At 45.1% G+C, this 22,617-nt stretch overlaps 12 non-coding genes across 12 annotated transcripts; 8 read left to right on the top strand and 4 right to left on the bottom strand.

Moving 5' to 3' along the window:
* The first annotated feature begins 5,457 nt into the window (after positions 1-5,457).
* On the top strand, positions 5,458-5,544 carry trnay-gua (transfer RNA tyrosine (anticodon GUA)). The gene is given in 2 exon segments: positions 5,458-5,494; positions 5,509-5,544. It is a non-coding gene; the product is annotated as a tRNA-Tyr (tRNA).
* Positions 5,545-6,133: 589 nt separating this feature from the next.
* Positions 6,134-6,220, top strand: trnay-gua (transfer RNA tyrosine (anticodon GUA)). The gene is given in 2 exon segments: positions 6,134-6,170; positions 6,185-6,220. It is a non-coding gene; the product is annotated as a tRNA-Tyr (tRNA).
* Positions 6,221-6,810: 590 nt separating this feature from the next.
* trnay-gua (transfer RNA tyrosine (anticodon GUA)) lies at positions 6,811-6,897 on the top strand. Its single transcript is given in 2 exon segments — positions 6,811-6,847; positions 6,862-6,897. It is a non-coding gene; the product is annotated as a tRNA-Tyr (tRNA).
* A 591-nt stretch (positions 6,898-7,488) lies between these two features.
* Positions 7,489-7,575, top strand: trnay-gua (transfer RNA tyrosine (anticodon GUA)). Its single transcript is given in 2 exon segments — positions 7,489-7,525; positions 7,540-7,575. It is a non-coding gene; the product is annotated as a tRNA-Tyr (tRNA).
* Positions 7,576-8,163: 588 nt separating this feature from the next.
* trnay-gua (transfer RNA tyrosine (anticodon GUA)) lies at positions 8,164-8,250 on the top strand. The gene is given in 2 exon segments: positions 8,164-8,200; positions 8,215-8,250. It is a non-coding gene; the product is annotated as a tRNA-Tyr (tRNA).
* Positions 8,251-8,839: 589 nt separating this feature from the next.
* trnay-gua (transfer RNA tyrosine (anticodon GUA)) lies at positions 8,840-8,926 on the top strand. The gene is given in 2 exon segments: positions 8,840-8,876; positions 8,891-8,926. It is a non-coding gene; the product is annotated as a tRNA-Tyr (tRNA).
* Positions 8,927-9,515: 589 nt separating this feature from the next.
* Positions 9,516-9,602, top strand: trnay-gua (transfer RNA tyrosine (anticodon GUA)). The gene is given in 2 exon segments: positions 9,516-9,552; positions 9,567-9,602. It is a non-coding gene; the product is annotated as a tRNA-Tyr (tRNA).
* A 1,266-nt stretch (positions 9,603-10,868) lies between these two features.
* Positions 10,869-10,955, top strand: trnay-gua (transfer RNA tyrosine (anticodon GUA)). The gene is given in 2 exon segments: positions 10,869-10,905; positions 10,920-10,955. It is a non-coding gene; the product is annotated as a tRNA-Tyr (tRNA).
* Positions 10,956-11,635: 680 nt separating this feature from the next.
* Positions 11,636-11,722, bottom strand: trnay-gua (transfer RNA tyrosine (anticodon GUA)). The gene is given in 2 exon segments: positions 11,636-11,671; positions 11,686-11,722. It is a non-coding gene; the product is annotated as a tRNA-Tyr (tRNA).
* A 1,266-nt stretch (positions 11,723-12,988) lies between these two features.
* On the bottom strand, positions 12,989-13,075 carry trnay-gua (transfer RNA tyrosine (anticodon GUA)). The gene is given in 2 exon segments: positions 12,989-13,024; positions 13,039-13,075. It is a non-coding gene; the product is annotated as a tRNA-Tyr (tRNA).
* Positions 13,076-15,014: 1,939 nt separating this feature from the next.
* trnay-gua (transfer RNA tyrosine (anticodon GUA)) lies at positions 15,015-15,101 on the bottom strand. The gene is given in 2 exon segments: positions 15,015-15,050; positions 15,065-15,101. It is a non-coding gene; the product is annotated as a tRNA-Tyr (tRNA).
* Positions 15,102-16,405: 1,304 nt separating this feature from the next.
* Positions 16,406-16,490, bottom strand: trnay-gua (transfer RNA tyrosine (anticodon GUA)). Its single transcript is given in 2 exon segments — positions 16,406-16,440; positions 16,454-16,490. It is a non-coding gene; the product is annotated as a tRNA-Tyr (tRNA).
* Between the last annotated feature and the right edge of the window lie 6,127 nt (positions 16,491-22,617).

Here is a 22,617-nt window from a genome sequence, read left to right as displayed (position 1 = left end):
TTTTTCTGCAATTGTGCCAAGTTTTTGACTTATGCCTAGTGTTTCCCCAAAAGCAAGCCATTCCCTGAGTGGGAATCAAACCCAGGCCGCGGTGGTAAATGAACCGAATCCTAACCACTAGACCACAGGGAGAGTGAAAAAGACATTTCGCAGTGAGGGGGCTAAACAGCGATTTTATTCCTCGGCTCAACTTTTTGTCTATTCCCAAATGCAACTACTTGCAATCTAAGGGGATGTAGCTCAGAGGAATAGAGCATTAGTTGAACGTACGAAGACCTGGGGGCAATCTTCAGCAGCTCCAAGACACCACCAAACTCAGCAGAATCATTTCTTAAAGGGAACATATGCTTCTGCCGAACCTCTGACCATCTCGGTGATGGCGTTTTAAAACATTTGTTACCCTTCGATAGCTCAGTTGGTAGAGTGGAGGACTGTAGCTGAAATTGCTGTAATCCTTAGGTCGCTGGTTTTTATTTTTTATTTATTTTACCTTTATTTAACCAGGTAGGCAAGTTGAGAACAAGTTCTCATTTACAATTGCGACCTGGCCAAGATAAAGCAAAGCAGTTCGACAGATAAAACGACACAGAGTTACACATGGAGTAAAAACAAACATACAGTCAATAATGCAGTATAAACAAGTCTATATACAATGTGAGCAAATGAGGTGAGAAGGGAGGTAAAGGCAAAAAAGGCCATGATGGCAAAGTAAATACAATATAGCAAGTAAAATACTGGAATGGTAGTTTTGCAATGGAAGAATGTGCAAAGTAGAAATAAAAAATAATGGGGTGCAAAGGAGCAAAATAAATAAATAAATAAAATTAAATACAGTTGGGAAAGAGGTAGTTGTTTGGGCTAAATTATAGGTGGGCTATGTACAGGTGCAGTAATCTGTGAGCTGCTCTGACAGTTGGTGCTTAAAGCTAGTGAGGGAGATAAGTGTTTCCAGTTTCAGAGATTTTTGTAGTTCGTTCCAGTCATTGGCAGCAGAGAACTGGAAGGAGAGGCGGCCAAAGAAAGAATTGGTTTGGGGGTGACTAGAGAGATATACCTGCTGGAGCGTGTGCTACAGGTGGGAGATGCTATGGTGACCAGCGAGCTGAGATAAGGGGGGACTTTACCTAGCAGGGTCTTGTAGATGACATGGAGCCAGTGGGTTTGGCGACGAGTATGAAGCGAGGGCCAGCCAACGAGAGCGTACAGGTCGCAATGGTGGGTAGTATATGGGGCTTTGGTGATAAAACGGATTGCACTGTGATAGACTGCATCCAATTTGTTGAGTAGGGTATTGGAGGCTATTTTGTAAATGACATCGCCAAAGTCGAGGATTGGTAGGATGGTCAGTTTTACAAGGGTATGTTTGGCAGCATGAGTGAAGGATGCTTTGTTGCGAAATAGGAAGCCAATTCTAGATTTAACTTTGGATTGGAGATGTTTGATATGGGTCTGGAAGGAGAGTTTACAGTCTAACCAGACACCTAAGTATTTGTAGTTGTCCACGTATTCTAAGTCAGAGCCGTCCAGAGTAGTGATGTTGGACAGGCGGGTAGGTGCAGGTAGCGATCGGTTGAAGAGCATGCATTTAGTTTTACTTGTATTTAAGAGCAATTGGAGGCCACGGAAGGAGAGTTGTATGGCATTGAAGCTTGCCTGGAGGGTTGTTAACACAGTGTCCAAAGAAGGGCCGGAAGTATACAGAATGGTGTCGTCTGCGTAGAGGTGGATCAGGGACTCACCAGCAGCAAGAGCGACCTCATTGATGTATACAGAGAAGAGAGTCGGTCCAAGAATTGAACCCTGTGGCACCCCCATAGAGACTGCCAGAGGTCCGGACAGCAGACCCTCCGATTTGACACACTGAACTCTATCAGAGAAGTAGTTGGTGAACCAGGCGAGGCAATCATTTGAGAAACCAAGGCTGTCGAGTCTGCCGATGAGGATATGGTGATTGACAGAGTCGAAAGCCTTGGCCAGATCAATGAATACGGCTGCACAGTAATGTTTCTTATCGATGGCGGTTAAGATATCGTTTAGGACCTTGAGCGTGGCTGAGGTGCACCCATGACCAGCTCTGAAACCAGATTGCATAGCAGAGAAGGTATGGTGAGATTCGAAATGGTCGGTAATCTGTTTGTTGACTTGGCTTTCGAAGACCTTAGAAAGGCACGGTAGGATAGATATAGGTCTGTAGCAGTTTGGGTCAAGAGTGTCCCCCCCTTTGAAGAGGGGGATGACCGCAGCTGCTTTCCAATCTTTGGGAATCTCAGACGACACGAAAGAGAGGTTGAACAGGCTAGTAATAGGGGTGGCAACAATTTCGGCAGATAATTTTAGAAAGAAAGGGTCCAGATTGTCTAGCCCGGCTGATTTGTAGGGGTCCAGATTTTGCAGCTCTTTCAGAACATCAGCTGAATGGATTTGGGAGAAGGAGAAATGGGGAAGGCTTGGGCGAGTTGCTGTTGGGGGTGCAGTGCTGTTGTCCGGGGTAGGAGTAGCCAGGTGGAAAGCATGGCCAGCCGTAGAAAAATGCTTATTGAAATTCTCAATTATGGTGGATTTATCAGTGGTGACAGTGTTTCCTATCTTCAGTGCAGTGGGCAGCTGGGAGGAGGTGTTCTTATTCTCCATGGACTTTACAGTGTCCCAGAACTTTTTTGAGTTAGTGTTGCAGGAAGCAAATTTCTGCTTGAAAAAGCTAGCCTTGGCTTTTCTAACTGCCTGTGTATAATGATTTCTAGCTTCCCTGAACAGCTGCATATCACGGGGGCTGTTCGATGCTAATGCAGAACGCCATAGGATGTTTTTGTGTTGGTTAAGGGCAGTCAGGTCTGGGGAGAACCAAGGGCTATATCTGTTCCTGGTTCTAAATTTCTTGAATGGGGCATGTTTATTTAAGATGGTTAGGAAGGCATTTTTAAAAAATATCCAGGCATCCTCTACTGACGGGATGAGATCAATATCCTTCCAGGATACCCCGGCCAGGTCGATTAGAAAGGCCTGCTCGCAGAAGTGTTTCAGGGAGCGTTTTACAGTGATGAGTGGAGGTCGTTTGACCGCTGACCCATTACGGATGCAGGCAATGAGGCAGTGATCGCTGAGATCTTGGTTGAAGACAGCAGAGGTGTATTTAGAGGGGAAGTTGGTTAGGATGATATCTATGAGGGTGCCCGTGTTTAAGGTTTTGGGGAGGTACCTGGTAGGTTCATTGATTATTTGTGTGAGATTGAGGGCATCAAGTTTAGATTGTAGGATGGCTGGGGTGTTAAGCATGTTCCAGTTTAGGTCGCCTAGCAGCACGAACTCTGAAGATAGATGGGGGGCAATCAGTTCACATATGGTGTCCAGAGCACAGCTGGGGGCAGAGGGTGGTCTATAGCAGGCGGCAACGGTGAGAGACTTGTTTTTAGAGAGGTGGATTTTTAAAAGTAGAAGTTCAAATTGTTTGGGTACAGACCTGGATAGTAGGACAGAACTCTGCAGGCTATCTTTGCAGTAGATTGCAACACCGCCCCCTTTGGCAGTTCTATCTTGTCTGAAAATGTTGTAGTTTGGAATTAAAATTCTGAATTTTTGGTGGTCTTCCTAAGCCAGGATTCAGACACAGCTAGAACATCCGGGTTGGCAGAGTGTGCTAAAGCAGTGAATAGAACAAACTTAGGGAGGAGGCTTCTAATGTTAACATGCATGAAACCAAGGCTATTACGGTTACAGAAGTCGTCAAAAGAGAGCGCCTGGGGAATAGGAGTGGAGCTAGGCACTGCAGGGCCTGGATTCACCTCTACATCGCCAGAGGAACATAGGAGGAGTAGAATAAGGGTACGGCTAAAAGCTATGAGAATTGGTCGTCTAGAACGTCTGGAACATAGAGTAAAAGGAGGTTTCTGGGGGCGATAAAATAGCATCAAGGTATAATGTACAGACAAATGTATGGTAGGATGTGAATACAGTGGAGGTAAACCTAGGTATTGAGTGATGAAGAGAGAGATATTGTCTCTAGAAACATCGTTGAAACCAGGAGATGTCATTGCATGTGTGGGTGGTGGAACTAATAGGTTGGATAAGGTATAGTGAGCAGGACTAGAGGCTCTACAGTGAAATAAGCCAATAAACACTAACCAGAACAGAAATGGACAAGACATATTGACATTAAGGATAGGCATGCTTAGTCGAGTGATCAAAAGGGTCCGGTGAGTGGAGAGGTTGGTTGGTGATTTAGACAGCTAGCCAGGGCATCGGTAGCAAGCTAGCATAGGATGGAGGTCTGTTAGCCACCCCTTACGTTCCGTCAGTAGATTAGTGGGGTTCCGTGTGGTAGAGGGGATTAATCCAAATCACACAACAACAACAAAAATAAAAACAATAGATATAGTTATAGAGGCCCAAGAAGAAAATATAATAATAATAATTTAAAAAATAATTAAAAAAAAATAATAATAAAAAAAAATTGTCCGATTGTCTATTCAGATAGCAGCCGTAAGACAGCTAACGGTTAGCAGGGGCCGCAGATGGGCGTTCAGGTAACGTCGCCACGGAGGAGCCCGGCCGAAATAACTCCTTCGGGTAAGATAACGTCGGCAGTCCAGTTGTGAAGGCCCGGTGGGGCTCCGCGAAGGCAGTAAAACGGGTCCGGATAGGTGAATGCAGCCCAGGTGTGATTGATGGATCCAGGAGTTTGATTGACGGAGCTGCTAGCTCCGAGCTCACAACGACAGCAGCAAGCTAGCTGTGAGATCCGGGATGAATGTCTGCCGACCTGGACCAGAAAAATTGGTCGGTATGTTCCATTCGACCCTCGATGCTCAGTAGCAGAACTGTAGGTAGATTTTCTGAATCTTAGGTCGCTGGTTCAAATCCGGCTCGAAGGATTGTACATTTTCTTGTGGCTTACGCCAACTTTTTGACAGCAGTGCACTTTGACATGTGCTTGACAAAAAATATCTTTCCCTGAGAGAAGAAATCTTCACTTGTTGACCTTTGATACGAATGTTGGTAGAGCAGCAGAGAGTTCTCGAGATTGCAACAGTCCTTAGGTCGCTGACTCAGAAGAGTATAACTTTTTCTGCAATTGTGCCAAGTTTTTGACTTATGCCTAGTGTTTCCCCAAAAGCAAGCCATTCCCTGAGCGGGAATCAAACCCAGGCCGCGGTGGTAAATGAACCGAATCCTAACCACTAGACCAACAGGGAGAGAGAAAAAGACATTTCGCAGTGAGGGGGCTAAACAGCGATTTTATTCCTCGGCTCACTTTTTGTCTATTCCCAAATGCAACTACTTGCAATCTAAGGGGATGTAGCTCAGAGGAATAGAGCATTAGTTGAACGTACGAAGACCTGGGGGCAATCCTCAGCAGCTCCAAGACACCACCAAACTCAGCAGAATCATTTCTTAAAGGGAACATATGCTTCTGCCGAACCTCTGACCATCTAGGTGATGGCGTTTGACCACATTTGTCACCCTTCGATAGCTCAGTTGGTAGAGCGGAGGACTGTAGGTGAAATTGCTGTAATCCTTAGGTCGCTGGTTCAAATCCGGCTCGAAGGATTGTACATTTTCTTGTGGCTTACGCCAACTTTTTGACAGCAGTGCACTTTGACATGTGCTTGACAAAAAATATCTTTCCCTGAGAGAAGAAAACTTCACTTGTTGACCTTGATACGAATGTTGGTAGAGCAGCAGAGAGTTCTCGAGATTGCAACAGTCCTTAGGTCGCTGACTCAGAAGAGTATAACTTTTTCTGCAATTGTGCCAAGTTTTTGACTTATGCCTAGTGTTTCCCCAAAAGCAAGCCATTCCCTGAGCGGGAATCAAACCCAGGCCGCGGTGGTAAATGAACCGAATCCTAACCACTAGACCAACAGGGAGAGAGAAAAAGACATTTCGCAGTGAGGGGGCTAAACAGCGATTTTATTCCTCAGCTCACTTTTTGTCTATTCCCAAATGCAACTACTTGCAATCTAAGGGGATGTAGCTCAGAGGAATAGAGCATTAGTTGAACGTACGAAGACCTGGGGGCAATCCTCAGCAGCTCCAAGACACCACCAAACTCAGCAGAATCATTTCTTAAAGGGAACATATGCTTCTGCCGAACCTCTGACCATCTAGGTTATGGCGTTTGACCACATTTATTCACCCTTCGATAGCTCAGTTGGTAGAGCGGAGGACTGTAGGTGAAATTGCTGTAATCCTTAGGTCGCTGGTTCAAATCCGGCTCGAAGGATTGTACATTTTCTTGTGGCTTACGCCAACTTTTTGACAGCAGTACACTTTGACATGTGCTTGACAAAAAATATCTTTCCCTGAGAGAAGAAAACTTCACTTGTTGACCTTTGATACGAATGTTGGTAGAGCCAGCAGAGAGTTCTCGAGATTGCAACAGTCCTTAGGTCGCTGACTCAGAAGAGTATAACTTTTTCTGCAATTGTGCCAAGTTTTTGACTTATGCCTAGTGTTTCCCCAAAAGCAAGCCCTTCCCTGAGCGGGAATCAAAACAAGGCCGCAGTGGTAAATGAACCGAATCCTAACCACTAGACCAACAGGGAGAGAGAAAAAGACATTTCACAGTGATGGGGCTAAACAGCGATTTTATTCCTCGGCTCACTTTTTGTCTATTCCCAAATGCAACTACTTGCAATCTAAGGGGATGTAGCTCAGAGGAATAGAGCATTAGTTGAACGTACGAAGACCTGGGGGCAATCCTCAGCAGCTCCAAGACACCACCAAACTCAGCAGAATCATTTCTTAAAGGGAACATATGCTTCTGCCGAACCTCTGACCATCTAGGTGATGGCGTTTGACCATATTTATTACCCTTCGATAGCTCAGTTGGTAGAGCGGAGGACTGTAGGTGAAATTGCTGTAATCCTTAGGTCGCTGGTTCAAATCCGGCTCGAAGGATTGTACATTTTCTTGTGGCTTACGCCAACTTTTTGACAGCAGTAGCACTTTGACATGTGCTTGACAAAAAATATCTTTCCCTGAGAGAAGAAAACTTCACTTGTTGACCTTTGATACGAATGTTGGTAGACCAGCAGAGAGTTCTCGAGATTGCAACAGTCCTTAGGTCGCTGACTCAGAAGAGTATAACTTTTTCTGCAATTGTGCCAAGTTTTTGACTTATGCCTAGTGTTTCCCCAAAAGCAAGCCATTCCCTGAGCGGGAATCAAAACAAGGCCGCAGTGGTAAATGAACCGAATCCTAACCACTAGACCAACAGGGAGAGAGAAAAAGACATTTCACAGTGATGGGGCTAAACAGCGATTTTATTCCTCGGCTCACTTTTTGTCTATTCCCAAATGCAACTACTTGCAATCTAAGGGGATGTAGCTCAGAGGAATAGAGCATTAGTTGAACGTACGAAGACCTGGGGGCAATCCTCAGCAGCTCCAAGACACCACCAAACTCAGCAGAATCATTTCTTAAAGGGAACATATGCTTCTGCCGAACCTCTGACCATCTAGGTGATGGCGTTTGACCATATTTATTCACCCTTCGATAGCTCAGTTGGTAGAGCGGAGGACTGTAGGTGAAATTGCTGTAATCCTTAGGTCGCTGGTTCAAATCCGGCTCGAAGGATTGTACATTTTCTTGTGGCTTACGCCAACTTTTTGACAGCAGTGCACTTTGACATGTGCTTGACAAAAAATATCTTTCCCTGAGAGAAGAAATCTTCACTTGTTGACCTTTGATACGAATGTTGGTAGAGCAGCAGAGAGTTCTCGAGATTGCAACAGTCCTTAGGTCGCTGACTCAGAAGAGTATAACTTTTTCTGCAATTGTGCCAAGTTTTTGACTTATGCCTAGTGTTTCCCCAAAAGCAAGCCATTCCCTGAGCGGGAATCAAAACCAGGCCGCGTGGTAAATGAACCGAATCCTAACCACTAGACCAACAGGGAGAGAGAAAAAGACATTTCGCAGTGATGGGGCTAAACAGCGATTTTATTCCTCGGCTCACTTTTTGTCTATTCCCAAATGCAACTACTTGCAATCTAAGGGGATGTAGCTCAGAGGAATAGAGCATTAGTTGAACGTACGAAGACCTGGGGGCAATCCTCAGCAGCTCCAAGACACCACCAAACTCAGCAGAATCATTTCTTAAAGGGAACATATGCTTCTGCCGAACCTCTGACCATCTAGGTGATGGCGTTTGACCATATTTGTCACCCTTCGATAGCTCAGTTGGTAGAGCGGAGGACTGTAGGTGAAATTGCTGTAATCCTTAGGTCGCTGGTTCAAATCCGGCTCGAAGGATTGTACATTTTCTTGTGGCTTACGCCAACTTTTTGACAGCAGTGCACTTTGACATGTGCTTGACAAAAAATATCTTTCCCTGAGAGAAGAAATCTTCACTTGTTGACCTTTGATACGAATGTTGGTAGAGCAGCAGAGAGTTCTCGAGATTGCAACAGTCCTTAGGTCGCTGACTCAGAAGAGTATAACTTTTTCTGCAATTGTGCCAAGTTTTTGACTTATGCCTAGTGTTTCCCCAAAAGCAAGCCATTCCCTGAGCGGGAATCAAACCCAGGCCGCGGTGGTAAATGAACCGAATCCTAACCACTAGACCAACAGGGAGAGAGAAAAAGACATTTCGCAGTGAGGGGGCTAAACAGCGATTTTATTCCTCGGCTCACTTTTTGTCTATTCCCAAATGCAACTACTTGCAATCTAAGGGGATGTAGCTCAGAGGAATAGAGCATTAGTTGAACGTACGAAGACCTGGGGGCAATCCTCAGCAGCTCCAAGACACCACCAAACTCAGCAGAATCATTTCTTAAAGGGAACATATGCTTCTGCCGAACCTCTGACCATCTAGGTGATGGCGTTTGACCACATTTGTCACCCTTCGATAGCTCAGTTGGTAGAGCGGAGGACTGTAGGTGAAATTGCTGTAATCCTTAGGTCGCTGGTTCAAATCCGGCTCGAAGGATTGTACATTTTCTTGTGGCTTACGCCAACTTTTTGACAGCAGTGCACTTTGACATGTGCTTGACAAAAAATATCTTTCCCTGAGAGAAGAAAACTTCACTTGTTGACCTTTGATACGAATGTTGGTAGAGCAGCAGAGAGTTCTCGAGATTGCAACAGTCCTTAGGTCGCTGACTCAGAAGAGTATAACTTTTTCTGCAATTGTGCCAAGTTTTTGACTTATGCCTAGTGTTTCCCCAAAAGCAAGCCATTCCCTGAGCGGGAATCAAACCCAGGCCGCGGTGGTAAATGAACCGAATCCTAACCACTAGACCAACAGGGAGAGAGAAAAAGACATTTCGCAGTGAGGGGGCTAAACAGCGATTTTATTCCTCGGCTCACTTTTTGTCTATTCCCAAATGCAACTACTTGCAATCTAAGGGGATGTAGCTCAGAGGAATAGAGCATTAGTTGAACGTACGAAGACCTGGGGGCAATCCTCAGCAGCTCCAAGACACCACCAAACTCAGCAGAATCATTTCTTAAAGGGAACATATGCTTCTGCCGAACCTCTGACCATCTAGGTGATGGCGTTTGACCATATTTGTCACCCTTCGATAGCTCAGTTGGTAGAGCGGAGGACTGTAGGTGAAATTGCTGTAATCCTTAGGTCGCTGGTTCAAATCCGGCTCGAAGGATTGTACATTTTCTTGTGGCTTACGCCAACTTTTTGACAGCAGTGCACTTGACATGTGCTTGACAAACAAATATCTTTCCCTGAGAGAAGAAATCTTCACTTGTTGACCTTTGATAACGAATGTTGGTAGAGCAGCAGAGAGTTCTCGAGATTGCAACAGTCCTTAGGTCGCTGACTCAGAAGAGTATAACTTTTTCTGCAGTTGTACCAAGTTTTTGACTTATGCCTAGTGTTTCCCCAAAAGCAAGTCATTCCCTGAGCGGGAATCAAACCCAGGCCGCGGTGGTAAATGAACCGAATCCTAACCACTGGACCAAAAGGGAGAGAGAAAAAGACATTTCGCAGTGAGGTGGCTAAACAGCGATTTTATTCCTCTGCTCACTTTTTGTCTATTCCCAAATGCAACTACTTGCAATCTACGGGGATGTAGCTCAGAGGAATAGAGCATTAGTTGAACGTACGAAGCCCTGGGGGCAATCCTCAGCAGCTCCAAGAAACCACCAGAACTCAGCCGATTCATTTCTTAAAGGAACATATGCTTCTGCCGAACCTCTGACCATCTAGGGGATGGCGTTTGAATGTATTTGTCACCCTTTGATAGCTCAGTTGGTAGAGCGGAGGACTGTAGGTGAAATTGCTGTTATCCTTACGTTGCTGGTTCATATCCGGCTCAAAGCATTGTAACTATTCTTGTGTCTTACGCCAACTTTTTGACAGCAGTGCACCTTGATATGTGCTTGACGAACAAATATCTTTCCCTGAGGGAAGAAATCTTCACTTGTTGACCTTTGAAAGGAATGTTGGTAGAGCAGCAGAGTGTTCTCGAGATTGCAACAGTCCTTAGGTCGCTGACTCAGAAGAATATAACTTTTTCTGCAGTTGTACCAAGTTTTTGACTTATGCCTAGTGTTTCCCCAAAAGCAAGTCATTCCCTGAGCGGGAAATCAAACCCAGGCCGCGGTGGTAAAAGAACCGAATCCTAACCACTGGACTAAAAGGGAGAGAGAAAAAGACATTTCGCAGTGAGGGGGCTAAACAGCGATTTTATTCCTCAGCTCACTTTTTGTCTATTCCCAAATGCAACTACTTGCAATCTAAGGGGATGTAGCTCAGAGGAATAGAGCATTAGTTGAACGTACAAAGACCTGGGGCAATCCTCAGCAGCACCAAGAAACCACCAGACTCAGCAGATTAATTCTTAAAGGGAACATATGCTTCTGCCGAACTTCTGACCATCTAGGGGATGGCGTTTGGTTGTAATTGTCACCCTTTGATAGCTTAGTTGGTAGAGCAGAGGACTGTAGTTTAAATTGCTGTAATCCTTATCTTGCTGGTTCAAATCCGGCTCAAAGGATTGTACCTATTCTTGTGGCTTACGCCAACTTTTTGACTGCAGTGCACCTTGACATGTGCTTGACGAAACAAATATCTTTCCCTGAGGGAAGAAATCTTCACTTGTTGACCTTTGAAAGGAATGTTGGTAGAGCAGCAGAGTGTTCTCGAGATTGCAACAGTCCTTAAGGTCGCTGACTTCAGAAGAGATATAACTTTTTCGCGTCTGTACCAAGTTTTTTGACTACTGCGCTATTCCTTCGGAGCTACCATTCCCCTTAGATGGCAAGTAGTTGAATTGGAATAGACAAAAAGTGAGCCGAGGAATAAAATCGCTGTTAGCCACGCCTCACTGCGAAATGTGCTTTTTCTCTCTCCCTTTTGGTCCAGTGGGTTAGGATTCGGTCTCGTGTTACCACCGCGCGGCCTGGGTTTGATTCCCGCTCAGGGAATGACTTGCTTTTGGGGAAACACTAGGCATAAGTCAAAAACTTGGTACAACTGCAGAAAAAGTTATACTCTTCTGAGTCAGCGACCTAAGGACTGTTGCAATCTCGAGAACACTCTGCTGCTCTACCAACATTCCTTTCAAAGGTCAACAAGTGAAGATTTCTTCCCTCAGGGAAAGATATTTGTTCGTCAAGCACATGTCAAGGTGCACTGCAGTCAAAAAGTTGGCGTAAGCCACAAGAATAGGTACAATCCTTTGAGCCGGATTTGAACCAGCAAGATAAGGATTACAGCAATTTAAACTACAGTCCTCTGCTCTACCAACTAAGCTATCAAAGGGTGACAATTACAACCAAACGCCATCCCCTAGATGGTCAGAAGTTCGGCAGAAGCATATGTTCCCTTAAGAAATTAATCTGCTGAGTCTGGTGGTTTCTTGGTGCTGCTGAGGATTGCCCCCAGGTCTTTGTACGTTCAACTAATGCTCTATTCCTCTGAGCTACATCCCCTTAGATTGCAAGTAGTTGCATTTGGGAATAGACAAAAAGTGAGCTGAGGAATAAAATCGCTGTTTAGCCCCCTCACTGCGAAATGTCTTTTTCTCTCTCCCTTTTAGTCCAGTGGTTAGGATTCGGTTCTTTTACCACCGCGGCCTGGGTTTGATTCCCGCTCAGGGAATGACTTGCTTTTGGGGAAACACTAGGCATAAGTCAAAAACTTGGTACAACTGCAGAAAAAGTTATATTCTTCTGAGTCAGCGACCTAAGGACTGTTGCAATCTCGAGAACACTCTGCTGCTCTACCAACATTCCTTTCAAAGGTCAACAAGTGAAGATTTCTTCCCTCAGGGAAAGATATTTGTTCGTCAAGCACATATCAAGGTGCACTGCTGTCAAAAAGTTGGCGTAAGACACAAGAATAGTTACAATGCTTTGAGCCGGATATGAACCAGCAACGTAAGGATAACAGCAATTTCACCTACAGTCCTCCGCTCTACCAACTGAGCTATCAAAGGGTGACAAATACATTCAAACGCCATCCCCTAGATGGTCAGAGGTTCGGCAGAAGCATATGTTCCCTTTAAGAAATGAATCGGCTGATTCTGGTGGTTTCTTGGAGCTGCTGAGGATTGCCCCCAGGGCTTCGTACGTTCAACTAATGCTCTATTCCTCTGAGCTACATCCCCGTAGATTGCAAGTAGTTGCATTTGGGAATAGACAAAAAGTGAGCAGAGGAATAAAATCGCTGTTTAGCCACCTCACTGCGAAATGTCTTTTTCTCTCTCCCTTTTGGTCCAGTGGTTAGGATTCGGTTCTTTTACCACCGCGGCCTGGGTTTGATTCCCGCTCAGGGAATGACTTGCTTTTGGGGAAATACTAGGCATAAGTCAAAAACTTGGTACAACTGCAGAAAAAGTTATACTCTTCTAAGTCAGCGATCTAAGGACTGTTGCAATCTCGAGAACACTCTGCTGCTCTACCAACATTCCTTTCAAAGGTCAACAAGTGAAGATTTCTTCCCTCAGGGAAAGATATTTGTTCGTCAAGCACATGTCAAGGTGCACTGCTGTCAAAAAGTTGGCGTAAGCCACAAGAATAGGTACAATACTTTGAGCCGGATTTGAACCAGCAACCTAAGGATTACAGCAATTTCACCTACAGTCCTCCGCTCTACCAACTGAGCTATCAAAGGTGACAAATACATTCAAACGCCATCCCTAGATGGTCAGAGGTTCGGCAGAAGCATATGTTCCCTTTAAGAAATTAATCGGCTGATTATGGTGGTTTCTTGGAGCTGCTGAGGATTGCCCCCAGGGCTTCGTACGTTCAACTAATGCTCTATTCCTCTGAGCTACATCCCCTTAGATTGCAAGTAGTTGCATTGGGAATAGACAAAACTGAGCCGAGGAATAAAATCGCTGTTTAGCCCCCTCACTGCGAAATGTCTTTTCTCTCTCCCTTTTGGTCCAGTGGTTAGGATTCGGTTCTTTTACCACCGCGGCCTGGGTTTGATTCCCGCTCAGGGAATGACTTGCTTTTGGGGGAAACACTAGGCATAAGTCAAAAACTTGGTACAACTGCAGAAAAAGTTATACTCTTCTGAGTCAGCGACCTAAGGACTGTTGCAATCTCGAGAACACTCTGCTGCTCTACCAACATTCCTTTCAAAGGTCAACAAGTGAAGATTTCTTCCCTCAGGGAAAGATATTTGTTCGTCAAGCACATGTCAAGGTGCACTGCAGTCAAAAAGTTGGCGTAAGCCACAAGAATAGGTACAATCCTTTGAGCCGGATTTGAACAGCAAGCTAAGGATTACAGCAATTTAACCTACAGTCCTCTGCTCTACCAAACTAAGCTATCAAAGGGTGACAAATACAGGTCAAACGCCATCCCCTAGATGGTCGAAGGTTCGGCAGAAGCATATGTTCCTTTAAGAAATTAGTCTGCTGAGTTTGGTGGTTTCTTGGAGCTGCTGAGGATTGCCCCAGGTCTTCGTACGTTCAAACTAATGCTCTATTCTTGAGCTACATCCCCTTAGATTGCAATAGTTGCATTTGGGAATAGACAAAAAGTGAGCCGAGGAATAAAAATCGCTGTTAGCCCCCTCACTGCGAAATGTCTTTTTCCTCTCTCCCTTTTGGTCCAGTGGTTAGATTCGGTTCTTTTACCACCGCGGCCTGGGTTTTGATTCCCCCGCTCAGGGAATGGCTTGCTTTTGGGGAAACACTAGGCATAAGTCAAAAACTTGGCACAATTGCAGAAAAAGTTATACTCTTCTGAGTCAGCGACCTAAGGACTGTTGCAATCTCGAGAACTCTCTGCTGCTCTACCAACATTCGTATCAAAGGTCAACAAGTGAAGTTTTCTTCTCTTCAGGGAAAGATATTTGTTGTCAAGCACATGTCAAAGGTGCACTGCTGTCAAAAAGTTGGCGTAAGCCACAAGAAAATGGTAGAATCCTTCGAGCCGGGATTGAACCACGACCTATAGGATTACAGCAATTATCAGCCTACAGTCCTCCGCTCTACCAACAGAGCTATCGAAGGGTGACAAATAATGGCAAACACCATCACTATTGGTAGAGGTTCGGCAGAAGCATATGTTCCCTTTAAGAAATTACTCTGCTGAGTTTGGTGTTTCTTGGAGCTGCTGAGGATTGCCCCCAGGTCTTCGTACGTTCAACTAATGCTCTATTCTCTGAGCTACTCCCCTTAGATTGCAAGTAGTTGCATTTGGGGAATAGCACAAAGTGAGCCGAGGAATAAAATCGCTGTTTAGCCCCATCACTGTGGAAATGTCTTTTTCTCCTCCTGTTTGGTCTAGTGGTTAGGATTCGGTTCATTACCACTGCGGCCTTGTTTGATCCCGCTCAGGGAAGGGTCTGCTTTTGGGGAAACACTAGGCATAAGTCAAAAACTTGGCACAATTGCGCAGGAAAAAGTTATATCTTCTGAGTCAGCGACTAAGGACTGTTGCAATCTCGAGACTCTCTGCTGCTCTACCAACATTCGTATCAAAGGTGCAACAAGTGAAGATTTCTTCTCTCAGGGAAAGATATTGGTTTTTGTCAAGCACATGTCAAAGTGCACTGCTGTCAAAAAGTTGGCGTAAGCCACAAGAAAATGGTACAATCCTTCGAGCCGGATTTGAACCAGCGACCTAAGGATTACAGCAATTTCACCTACAGTCCTCCGCTCTACCAACTGAGCTATCGAAGGGTGACAAATGTAGGTCAAACGCCATCAACTAGATGGTCAGAGGTTCGGCAGAAGCATATGTTCCCTTTAAGAAATGATTCTGCTGAGTTTGGTGGTGTCTTGGAGCTGCTGAGGATTGCCCCCAGGGTCTTCGTACGTTTCAAACTAATGCTCTATTCCTCTGAGCTACATCCCTTAGATTGCAAGTAGTTGCATTGGGAATAGACAAAACGTGAGCCGAGGAATAAAATCGCTTGTTTAGCCCCCTCACTGCGAAATGTCTTTTTCTCTCTCCCTGTTGGTTCTAGTGGTTAGGATTCGGTTCATTTACCACCGTGCTGACCTGGGGTTTTGATTTCCCGCTCAGGGAATGGGTTTGCTTTTTGGGGAAATCACTAGGCATACAGTCAAAAAAACTTGGCAACAATTGCAGAAAAAGCTTTATACTCTTCTGAGTCAGCGACCTAAGGACTGTTGCAATCTCGAGAACTCTCTGCTGCTCTACCAACATTCGTATCAAAGGTCAACAAGTTGAAGATTTCTTCTCTCAGGGAAAGATATTGTTTGTCAAGCACATTCAAAGGCACTGCTGTCAAAAAGTTGGCGTAAGCCACAAGAAAATGTACAATCCTTCGAGCAGATTGAACCAGCTGACCTAAGGATTACAGCAATTTCACCTACAGTCCTCGCACTCTACCAACTGAGCTATCTAATGGGGTGACAGTGTAGGTCAAACGCCCCATTCACCTAGCATGGTCAGAGGGTTCGGCAGAAGCATATGTTCCCTTAAGAAATTGATTCGGCTGATGTTTTGGTGGTTTCTTGGAGCTTGCTTCGAGATTTGCCCCCAGGGGTCTTTGTCGTTCAAACTAATGCTCTATTCCTCTGAGCTACAATCCCCTTAGATTGGCAAGTAGTTGCATTTGGAATCAGACAAAAAGTGAGCTGAGGAATAAAATCGCTGTTTAGCCCCCACTCACTGCGAAATGTCTTTTTCTCTCTCCTGTGGTTCTAGTGTGTTAGGATTCGGTTCATTTAACACCGCGGCCTGGGTTTGATTCCCGCTCAGGGAATGGCTTTGCTTTTTGGGGAAACACTAGCATAAGTCAAAAACTTGCACAATTGCAGAAAAAGTATACTCTTCTGAGTCAGCGACCTAAGGGACTGTTGCAATCTCGAGAACTCTCTGCTGCTCTACCAACATTCGTATCAAAGGTCAAACAATTGAAGATTTCTTCTTCAGGGAAAAGATATTTTTTTTCAAGCACATGTCAAAGTGCACTGCTGTCAAAAAGTTGGCGGTAAGCCACAAGAAAATAGTACAATCCTTGAGCCGGATTTGAACCAGCGACCTAAGGATACAGCAATTTCACCTACAGTCCTCCGCTCTACCAACTGAGCTATCGAAGGGTGACATAATATGTTCAACGCCCATCACCTAGATTGTAGAGGTTCGGCAGAAGCATATGTTCCCTTTAAGAAATGATCTGCTGGGTTTGGTGGTTGTCTTGGAGCTGCTGAGGATTGCCCCCAGGTCTTCGTACGTTCAACTAATGCTTCTATTCCTCTGAGCTACATCCCCTTAGATTGGCAAGTAGTTGCATTTGGGAATAGACAAAAAGTGAGGCCGAGGAATAAAATCGCTGTTTAGCCCCTCACTGCGAAATGTCTTTTTTCCTCTCTCCTGTTGGTCTAGTGGTTTAGGATTCGGTTCATTTACCACCTTGCGGCCTGGGTTTGATTCCCGCTCAGGGAATGGCTTGCTTTGGGGAAACACTAGGCATAAGTCAAAAACTTGGCACAATTGCAGAAAAAGTTATACTCTTCTGAGTCAGCGACCTAAGGACTGTTGCAATCTCGAGAACTCTCTGCTGCTCTACCAACATTCGCTATCAAAGGTCAACAGTGAAGATTTCTTCTCTCAGGAAAGATATTTTTTTGTCAAGCACATGTCAAAGTGCCACTGCTGTCAAAAAGTTTGGCTGTAAGCTCACACAGAAATAGTCACAATCCTTCGATCGGATTTGTGGATTTGACTACCAGCGACCTAAGGATTTACAGCCATTTCACACTACCAGTCTATCCGCTCTATCCACACGTGAGCTCATTCGAAGCCGGTAATAATAATCATGGTCAAACGCCATCACCTAGATGGTCAGAGGTTCGCCGACAGCAGCTATGTTCCCTTTAAGAATGATTCTGATAGAGTTTGGTGGGTCTTGGAGCTGCTGAGGATTGCCCGCAAGGTCTTCGTACGTTCAACCCCTAACTGCTCTATTTCCTCTGAGGTAACATCCCTTAGAGATGGCCAAGTTAGTTGCATTTGGGAGAATAGACAAAAGTGAGTCCGCAGGAATATAAATCCCGCTGCTTTAGCCCCATCACTGCTTGAGAGTATGTACTTTTTCTCTCTCCCTGTTGTCTAGTGGTTAGCGATTCGGTTCACCCCTTTGAACACCGCGGCCTGGGTTTGATTCCCGCTCAGGGAATGGCTTGCTTTTGGGGAAACACTAGGCATAAGTCAAAAACTTGGCACAATTGCAGAAAAAGTTATACTCTTCTGAGTCAGCGACCTAAGGACTGTTGCAATCTCGAGAACTCTCTGCTGCTCTACCAACATTCGTATCAAAGGTCAACAAGTGAAGATTTCTTCTCTCAGGGAAAGATATTTTTTGTCAAGCACATGTCAAAGTGCACTGCTGTCAAAAAGTTGGCGTAAGCCACAAGAAAATGTACAATCCTTCGAGCCGGATTTGAACCAGCACCTAAGGATTAGCTCAAAATTTCACCAGCTCTACCGCCAACGCTGAGCTCGAAGGGAACATATGGTCCAAACGCATCTCTAGATGGTCAGAGGTTCGGCAGAAGCATATGTTCCCTTTAAGAAATGATCTGCTGAGCTAGGTGGCTGATCTTGTGAGCTGCTGGAGCTAGCAAGCTCCGTCAATCACTCTGAGTTCCATCAATTCACCTGAGCTACAGTCCCCTATCCGGACCGTTTTACTGCTTCGCGGAGCCCACGGGCCTCACAACTGGCTGCGCCGTTATCTCCCGAGGAGTTATTCGGGCCGGCTCCTCCGTCGCGACGTTACCTGAACGCCCATCTGCGGCCTGCTACCGTAGCTTCTTACCGGCTTGCTATCTGAATAGACAATCGGACAATTTTTTATTATTATTTTTTTTTAATTATTTTTTAAATTATTATTATATATTTTCTTCTGGCCTCTAAATAACTAATCTATTGTTTTTATTTTTGTTGTTGTTGTGTGATTTGGATTAATCCCCTCTACACACACGGAAACCCACTAATCTACTGACGGAACGTAAGGGGTGGCTAACAGACCTCCATCCTTGCTAGCTTTGCTACCGATGCCCTGGCTAGCTGTCTAAATCACCAACCAACCTCTCACTCACGGACCCTTTTGATCACTCGACTAAGCATGCCTATCCTTAATGTCAATATTCTTGTCCATTTCTGTTCTGGTTAGTGTTTATTGGCTTATTTCACTGTAGAGCCTCTAGTCTGCTCACTATACCTTATCCAACCTATTAGTTCCACCACCCACACATGCAATGACATCTCCTGGTTTCAACGATGTTTCTAGAGACAATATCTCTCTCTTCATCACTCAATACCTAGGTTACCTCCACTGTATTCACATCCTACCATACATTTGTCTGTACATTATACCTTGATGCTATTTTATCGCCCCCAGAAACCTCCTTTTACTCTATGTTCCAGACGTTCTAGACGACCAATTCTCATAGCTTTTAGCCGTACCCTTATTCTACTCCTCCTATGTTCCTCTGGCGATGTAGAGGTGAATCCAGGCCCTGCAGTGCCTAGCTCCACTCCTATTCCCCAGGCGCTCTCTTTTGACGACTTCTGTAACCGTAATAGCCTTGGTTTCATGCATGTTAACATTAGAAGCCTCCTCCCTAAGTTTGTTCTATTCACTGCTTTAGCACACTCTGCCAACCCGGATGTTCTAGCTGTGTCTGAATCTGGCTTAGGAAGACCACCAAAAATTCTGAAGTTTTAATTCCAAACTACAACATTTTCAGACAAGATAGAACTGCCAAAGGGGGCGGTGTTGCAATCTACTGCAAAGATAGCCTGCAGAGTTCTGTCCTACTATCCAGGGTCTGTACCCAACAATTTGAACTTCTACTTTTAAAAATCCACCTCTCTAAAAACAAGTCTCTCACCGTTGCCGCCTGCTATAGACCACCCTCTGCCCCCAGCTGTGCTCTGGACACCATATGTGAACTGATTGCCCCCCCATCTATCTTCAGAGTTCGTGCTGCTAGGCGACCTAAACTGGAACATGCTTAACACCCCAGCCATCCTACAATCTAAACTTGATGCCCTCAATCTCACACAAATAATCAATGAACCTACCAGGTACCTCCCCAAAACCTTAAACACGGGCACCCTCATAGATATCATCCTAACCAACTTCCCCTCTAAATACACCTCTGCTGTCTTCAACCAAGATCTCAGCGATCACTGCCTCATTGCCTGCATCCGTAATGGGTCAGCGGTCAAACGACCTCCACTCATCACTGTAAAACGCTCCCTGAAACACTTCTGCGAGCAGGCCTTTCTAATCGACCTGGCCGGGGTATCCTGGAAGGATATTGATCTCATCCCGTCAGTAGAGGATGCCTGGATATTTTTTAAAATGCCTTCCTAACCATCTTAAATAAACATGCCCCATTCAAGAAATTTAGAACCAGGAACAGATATAGCCCTTGGTTCTCCCCAGACCTGACTGCCCTTAACCAACACAAAACATCCTATGGCGTTCTGCATTAGCATCGAACAGCCCCCGTGATATGCAGCTGTTCAGGGAAGCTAGAAATCATTATACACAGGCAGTTAGAAAAGCCAAGGCTAGCTTTTTCAAGCAGAAATTTGCTTCCTTGCAACACTAACTCAAAAAAGTTCTGGGACACTGTAAAGTCCATGGAGAATAAGAACACCTCCTCCCAGCTGCCCACTGCACTGAAGATAGGAAACACTGTCACCACTGATAAATCCACCATAATTGAGAATTTCAATAAGCATTTTTCTACGGCTGGCCATGCTTTCCACCTGGCTACTCCTACCCCGGACAACAGCACTGCACCCCCAACAGCAACTCGCCCAAGCCTTCCCCATTTCTCCTTCTCCCAAATCCATTCAGCTGATGTTCTGAAAGAGCTGCAAAATCTGGACCCCTACAAATCAGCCGGGCTAGACAATCTGGACCCTTTCTTTCTAAAATTATCTGCCGAAATTGTTGCCACCCCTATTACTAGCCTGTTCAACCTCTCTTTCGTGTCGTCTGAGATTCCCAAAGATTGGAAAGCAGCTGCGGTCATCCCCCTCTTCAAAGGGGGGACACTCTTGACCCAAACTGCTACAGACCTATATCTATCCTACCGTTGCCTTTCTAAGGTCTCGAAAGCCAAGTCAACAAACAGATACCGACCATTTCGAATCTCACCATACCTTCTCGGCTATTGCAATCTGGTTTCAGAGCTGGTCATGGGTGCACCTCAGCCACGCTCAAGGTCCTAAACGATATCTTAACCGCCATCGATAAGAAACATTACTGTGCAGCCGTATTCATTGATCTGGCCAAGGCTTTCGACTCTGTCAATCACCATATCCTCATCGGCAGACTCGACAGCCTTGGTTTCTCAAATGATTGCCTCGCCTGGTTCACCAACTACTTCTCTGATAGAGTTCAGTGTGTCAAAGTCGGAGGGTCTGCTGTCCGGACCTCTGGCAGTCTCTATGGGGGTGCCACAGGGTTCAATTCTTGGACCGACTCTCTTCTCTGTATACATCAATGAGGTCGCTCTTGCTGCTGGTGAGTCCCTGATCCACCTCTACGCAGACGACACCATTCTGTATACTTCCGGCCCTTCTTTGGACACTGTGTTAACAACCCTCCAGGCAAGCTTCAATGCCATACAACTCTCCTTCCGTGGCCTCCAATTGCTCTTAAATACAAGTAAAACTAAATGCATGCTCTTCAACCGATCGCTACCTGCACCTACCCGCCTGTCCAACATCACTACTCTGGACGGCTCTGACTTAGAATACGTGGACAACTACAAATACTTAGGTGTCTGGTTAGACTGTAAACTCTCCTTCCAGACCCATATCAAACATCTCCAATCCAAAGTTAAATCTAGAATTGGCTTCCTATTTCGCAACAAAGCATCCTTCACTCATGCTGCCAAACATACCCTTGTAAAACTGACCATCCTACCAATCCTCGACTTTGGCGATGTCATTTACAAAATAGCCTCCAATACCCTACTCAACAAATTGGATGCAGTCTATCACAGTGCAATCCGTTTTATCACCAAAGCCCCATATACTACCCACCATTGCGACCTGTACGCTCTCGTTGGCTGGCCCTCGCTTCATACTCGTCGCCAAACCCACTGGCTCCATGTCATCTACAAGACCCTGCTAGGTAAAGTCCCCCCTTATCTCAGCTCGCTGGTCACCATAGCATCTCCCACCTGTAGCACACGCTCCAGCAGGTATATCTCTCTAGTCACCCCCAAGACCAATTCTTTCTTTGGCCGCCTCTCCTTCCAGTTCTCTGCTGCCAATGACTGGAACGAACTACAAAAATCTCTGAAACTGGAAACACTTATCTCCCTCACTAGCTTTAAGCACCAACTGTCAGAGCAGCTCACAGATTACTGCACCTGTACATAGCCCACCTATAATTTAGCCCAAACAACTACCTCTTTCCCAACTGTATTTAATTTTTATTTATTTATTTATTTTGCTCCTTTGCACCCCATTATTTTTTTATTTCTACTTTGCACATTCTTCCATTGCAAAACTACCATTCCAGTATTTTACTTGCTATATTGTATTTACTTTGCCATCATGGCCTTTTTTGCCTTTACCTCCCTTCTCACCTCATTTGCTCACATTGTATATAGACTTGTTTATACTGCATTATTGACTGTATGTTTGTTTTTACTCCATGTGTAACTCTGTGTCGTTTTATCTGTCGAACTGCTTTGCTTTATCTTGGCCAGGTCGCAATTGTAAATGAGAACTTGTTCTCAACTTGCCTACCTGGTTAAATAAAGGTAAAATAAATAAAATAAAAACCAGCGACCTAAGGATTACAGCAATTTCAGCTACAGTCCTCCACTCTACCAACTGAGCTATCGAAGGGTAACAAATGTTTTAAAACGCCATCACCGAGATGGTCAGAGGTTCGGCAGAAGCATATGTTCCCTTTAAGAAATGATTCTGCTGAGTTTGGTGGTGTCTTGGAGCTGCTGAAGATTGCCCCCAGGTCTTCGTACGTTCAACTAATGCTCTATTCCTCTGAGCTACATCCCCTTAGATTGCAAGTAGTTGCATTTGGGAATAGACAAAAAAAAGTGAGCCGAGGAAAAAATAAAATCGCTGTTTAGCCCCCTCACTGCGAAATGTCTTTTTCAACTCTCCCTGTTGGTCTAGTGGTTAGGATTCGGTTCATTTACCACCGCGGCTGGGTTTGATTCC

Source organism: Oncorhynchus kisutch, unplaced genomic scaffold (assembly GCF_002021735.2).
Source record: "Oncorhynchus kisutch isolate 150728-3 unplaced genomic scaffold, Okis_V2 scaffold2872, whole genome shotgun sequence".
In the NCBI taxonomy this organism is placed as follows: domain Eukaryota; kingdom Metazoa; phylum Chordata; class Actinopteri; order Salmoniformes; family Salmonidae; genus Oncorhynchus; species Oncorhynchus kisutch.
Note: the sequence above shows the minus strand (reverse complement) of the source record. Positions and strands in the feature narration are given on the sequence as shown.